Source organism: Cryptomeria japonica, chromosome 4, assembly GCF_030272615.1.
Source record: "Cryptomeria japonica chromosome 4, Sugi_1.0, whole genome shotgun sequence".
In the NCBI taxonomy this organism is placed as follows: Eukaryota; Viridiplantae; Streptophyta; class Pinopsida; order Cupressales; family Cupressaceae; genus Cryptomeria; species Cryptomeria japonica.
The window spans coordinates 111,627,332-111,633,731 of NC_081408.1; positions in this window are offsets into that span (position 1 = coordinate 111,627,332).

The following is a 6,400-nucleotide window of genomic DNA, read 5'->3' on the forward strand; positions in this document are numbered from 1 at the left end:
TGTTAGGTTCAGTTAGTTGGTTTTTTTCTGTTAAGATATTAGTTAGTGTAATTTTGAATGAAGGGGTATGCCCTTTCATTTTGAAACTGAATCATCATCTGTATATATATAGAGGATCTTTTGATGAAATGAGAGATAGATTCAGAGATGCAATTATATAAAATACTCTCGAGGTTTATTTTCTGGAAATGACAAACAGGTGAAAAGACAATGTGCTATATGTAATCAGTTGATTATCTTATGTTTATTTCAATACAAAGATCAAGTGTTTTTCATCTCTGATGGTATTTATCTTTTTGATTGTTTGATTATTTCCCTGTGATAAATCTATTCATTTAGATTGTTTCAATGTGCTATCCTATGTTATTATAGTTTGGGTTAAGTTTCAATTTGATTATTAGTTTGAAGGATTGGATGTCAAGCTTCATTCTATCTTATTGGTCTTTTAGAGCAAAGTTAAATTCCGTAAGACTAATTGCAACATTATGTCACGGGTGAATACACTGGTCTACTATTGTTTGAAGATAATTCAATCATGTGTTTTCAAAGTAATCTCAATTACAAAATCTGTAATGTCCCCACTTTGAAATAGGATTCAATAAAATATAATAATAATAAAGTTAAAATACAAAAGATTAAAAAAATAACATTTAAATTAAAATATAAATTAAATATAATTAAAATTTAAGATTAAGTTAATGAATGATCAAAATACATAAAATGAAAAGGTGTGACTCCCTCAAACATGAGATATAAAAGGGAGAAGAGAACTATTAGGATAACCGGTGAACAACTGAGAGGGGGGTGAATCAGTTGTTAACCAATTATATCATTTAATCCACTTATTAACCTTAAACCAGATTAAGTATTGGTAAAGCATAAACAAATACTGGTAAACAATACAACTTAATAATTAAACAGATAATCAATTCAAAGCAACCATACCACATAACACCATGATTTGTATGTGGAAAACCTAGAAAGGGAAAGACCATGGTGGGAAGCCTACCCATAGTCAGATGATACTTCTGTAGAAAGTATGTGATACAATGAGGGGCCTACACATGCAGGAAGGCACACAACCTAAAGCATATTGCTCATTACAAAAGAGTCTCACTGAATACAGAGAGGCAAAAACCATCTAAAGATAAATGGACAATAATCCAATAGAGTGAATGTTGGTATTATGGATGTGTTGCATTGGTTTTGTCATTGATGTCAACACTTATCAACACTTCTCCTTATGGAGATCTATGGTTACATTAGTTATGTTGAACTGACACATTGTGTTCACTGACATGTTTAGTAACTTATGCATAGTCACTAGTATACTCTTCACCGGAAGGTTATATTGTTCACCAACACTGTGGATGATTTGTTATCATCTGGAGATTACTTGGTTATGTCAAAGACATGGTTTGGATACTTCATTTTGGTGTTATGGTTATTGGTCTAATCAAGTTGACATATTTGCTATTACTGACAAATTGGTCTAGGTTATGGACCAACATGCGTAATCTATTCCAGATCAACATGACACATTATGAAGATGATTTATTGATTGGTTATTATTGTAAATGTATTGAGCCGACATGATGCATCACATCTTGATTCATTTGTAATTGATTTAATTGTAATATTCTTAGTGAGCCAACCTACACATTTGGTCTTAGGTTTTGGTATATATGTAAGGTCTCATTTGTGAGATGTAATATGATGGAAGGTATGTGAATTGTATGAGCAGAGAAGAAAAGGTTATGATATGTACGAATATTGAAGATCATATGAGCAGATCATAGAGAAGGTTCAAGGAAGGTATGAAGGTGATTATCTAAGCTTAACCAGTACTAAATGCAGCATAGAAAATGCTATTTTGAGTAGTACATTATCATTGGATTTAACCATCCAATTGTAGTCAGTGTGACTCCTATCTTGTGATTGAGTAGTGAGCTCTAGGCAGTTGGCCTTTCTACATGTGCAGACCCCATTTGTATACACCTACTATCAGTAGTAGTATCATCTGATTGTGGGTAAGGTTTCCCACTGTGGTTTTTCCCCTTATAGGGTTTCCACATACAAATCTTTTTGTTATGTGTTATGGATGTTGTTTCTCTTTCTTTTTCATGCATTAAGTTTCATCGGTATTGTTATTAATTGTTAAACTGTTAACTGACATAAAGTTCGGTTTATCGGTATTATGCATCAAGTTTGATTAAGTTATATTTGGGTTGAAATTAATAGACAACTGATTCACCCCCCCTCTCAGTTGCCTCCGAGTCCTAACAATTGGTATCAGAACTAAGTTCTCTTTTTGTAGAAGTCTAATACCTTGAGGAGATTCTATGACAACTAACTTTTTTCAGTAAAGACAGTCCAAAACTTGATGGAAGTAACTATGGTATATGGAAGATCAGAATGGAGACACATTTGAATTGAATTGGAAGAGACATATGGGATGTTACAATGAATGGCTATGTTGGTCCTACATCAAATCAACCTAATCCACCAACATTGGGTAAAAATCAGGAGAATGATTGCAAAGAAAGAGAAGCACTTTTGAGTGCATTCTCAAATGAGTAAATCATGGGATTACTAGACCAATCTACTGCTAAAGCTATTTGGGATAAATTGGAGACATTGATTGAAGGAGATACCACTATCAAAATTGCAAAACTGGAATACTTCCGGGTCAGGTATGAAAATCTAAAAATAAAAGAAGATGAAAGATTTTCAGCTTTTATGGAAAGAGTTAATGAAATTGTTTTGGGTATACAATGTTGTGCATGATCCTTAAGTGACGATGAGATTGTTAATAAAGTTTTAAGAGAATTGCCACCGACATACAAAATGAAAGTAACTGCTATTAATGAGTTGAGAATCTGCCTAATGCATTAGTATCTATAGATACTTTAGTTAGAAAACTTTTAGTGTTTGAGCTTGAGGAATTTGGTCATGTTGCTACAATTAAGACAAATTTAGCCTTCGAAGCATCATACTACTCATCATCTGAGAAATATGATTGGAAAGCACTTTATGCAAAATAACTTGAAGATATCAGAAGGGAAAATGAAGAACTGGAATAACTTGAAGCACTATTTGCAAGGAAAATGTCGAAAGGTCCAGTTGGAAGTAAGTATGATAGACATGCAAGATCGAGAGAAGAAGCTAAAAGAACATATAAGCCTAACCCTGAATATCAATGATATAGATTTAAGAAGAATAGAGACAAATGATGAATAATGATGAACAATAAATACTCAACAGATACTGAGAGGGGGGGTGAATCAGTATAGACAAAAACTTATTCAACAACTTGAACTGCAAAGGCTGCACTAACTAGTAAATAGTATAACCGATCTAAATCAAGGCAATACTGGCAAAACAGAGTATGACTATAACAAACATAAATTTATAACATCTAGATCTTCTCAAAACCTAATATCTCATCTCAACTTCACCCATATTCTTAAGCAAGTAATACATCAAAAATGCAATACATTAGAAATACAATGACCATGGGATCAACTTGCATTACCGCTTAACAGAAAACCCTAAAACATCATATGAAAAAGTATTACACATAACACAATTATTTTTCACATGGAAACCCAACTAGGAAAAATCACGGTGGGGATGAATACCCACAAGTTGTTCTTGAACTCTTTTGAAGTTCACTCTATTAGAAGCCTAGCCTGCTTGAATACTTTACAACAGGTTCTTCTAGGAACCGATCCTGCTAGGGATCACCTGGTTAAGGGATGGCTAAATACCCAGTTAAAGGTTAAAACCATGTTAAAGGTTACCTCGCAAGAGGATTTGAAGAACTCAATGATTTTGAGTCATCTTGTTAGAGGATTTACAAAAATCCTATTAAAGCTACCCAATAAAGGGATTTTCCGACTACTGAAATTGTTAGAAGTCAATAGGTAATACAATGATTTGATAATAGCACTTAATGCCAAGGTAGATCCACTTCAGTTCCTTTATATCTACAATCACACTCTACAGGTATCTACTCACTTCTCTGGTTTGGCAAGAATCAAGTATCTCTTCACTTGGATACACACACAACATTTGCAAACAATCTCAAATGGAAATCATCATCAACCTTATAGACAACAATTAGGTCAGTAGCATAAACCCTAAACCCTAAGCATTTAGGCTTACAATACAATCATTCCAATCCTGATCATTTAAACACGTTACATAGAGTAAAACAATCTTGAACAAATCTCAAGATGTTCTACATTGTCCGTTCTTCACTACTTCTAGAAGTTGATAACCCATCACCCATTCTCTGCCATTTACTGAGATTTTGCACACTCCCGAGGTAGATAGAATCAATCTTCTTCATGCAAGATCCTCAAGGAGATTATTCACACGCACAAGGCTAACGTGGCAATGCAATCTTATCTTCATTTGAATGCTAACTCATCATAGGATTTCGTCGGTTGAATCACACAGACTTGGAATGCATCAATCAGAAACCCCGATGCTGAGACTACCAACCGGTAGTCATATCAAATGAAACCCCGATACAAAATTTGCATATATACTGGTTCATATTCCAAAATATCGCTTCAATATCTACATATAGTAGTTTATACCATCATACGGGTTCACACTTCAACATACTGCTTCACTTGAATCATCATACCAGTTCACTTGCCAGTTCACTTACTTCAATATACCGGTTCATACTTCAGCATATTTACATCAATGACAACATATCATCAAACTCTGGACATATGCCAACAATCTCTCCCTTTGGCATTGATGGCAATATACAAAGATATATCTACATCTTCTTCCAAATTATATGTGTTCAATACAGTAGATATCTTCTCTGCTTCACATCTTCTCCCCCTTTGACAACAATGCCAAAGTGGAGGCAAAAACTTTCATGATTTACTATGCTACTCCCCCTAAGGAGTAGCATCCTTCAGCACATCAATCCTGAAAATATTTGACAATGCAATGCCTGACTGATGTGGAGCACATACTTTTAGTTCACCTCTTGAAGGGGCAACAGCCCTAATTCATCTCTTAAATAGGTAAATGTAGCCTTCGGTAGAGGCTTGGTCAATATATCTGCTAACTGCTCCTTATTGGAAACATGTTCCAATACAATCTCTTTGTTTTGAACTTTTTCCCTCAAGAAATTATACTTGAGCTCGAAGTGCTTGGTTCTAGCATGCAATACTGGATTTTAGGAAATATTAATTGCACTTGTGTTATCACAAAATATACTCACTGATTCAAATATAGGGACTTTGATACCACTTAATACATGCTTCATCCAAATTGTCTGAGTGTAGTTCATAAATACTGCTACATATTCTGCTTTTGTTGTAGACTAAGAGATACAACTCTGCTTCTTGCTCATCCATGAGACTAGTCTACCACCGAGAAACAATGCACCACTTGTTGTGCTCTTCGGATCATCCACATTACCAGCCCAATAAACATTGGTAAACACTTTGAGATTGAAATCATTGCTGTATGGATACCACAATCCATAATCTATAGTTCCCTTCAGATATCTAAGAATCTTCTTGACTTCTACCAAGTGAGATTCTCTTGGACTTTTGTGGAAACGTGCAACAATGCCCACTACATGTGCAATGTTCGGTCTATTGTGTACTACATAGTGCAATCATTGACCGCTAATATTTCTCATTAACCAACACTGATTCATCTTCTTTTGACAATTTACAATTGGTCATCATCGGTGTACCAATTGGTTTGCTTTATTCCATGCCAAAGGTCTTCAACACCTCTTTGACATACTTGGACTCCGTGATAAAGATCCCATCTTTCATTTGTTGAATCTGTAGTCCAATGAAGATCTTAATCTCTCTGATTAGTGACATCTTGAATTCCTTCTTCATTTCATTTGCAAATGCATGGCTCATCTTGTCATCTCCTCCAAAAAGTATGTCATCAACAAATACTTCACAGATTAGAATCTGATCTCCTTCTAACTTCAGATAGATATTGCTATCTTCACTTGTTATTTCAAATCCAATCTTCACACGATGGGAGTGTAAATGTTCATACCATTCTCTAGGTGCTTGCTTCAATCCATACAAGGCTTTATGTAGCCTACACACCATATCACTATCTTCTGAGAGGGAAAACCCATCTGGTTGCTCTATATATACTTCCTCTTCAAGTATTCTATTCAGGAATGCAGACTTCACATCCATCTAATACACTTTGAATCCCTTGAAGGTTGCATATGCAAGTAGCATTCAAACTCCTTCCAATCTAGCTATTGGAGAAAATGTTTCTCCATAGTCTTCTCCTTCTTCTTGAGCATATCCCTTACATACCAATCTTGCTTTGTTCCTTACCACTGTGCCATCTTCATTCAACCTATTTCTGAAAACCCATTTGG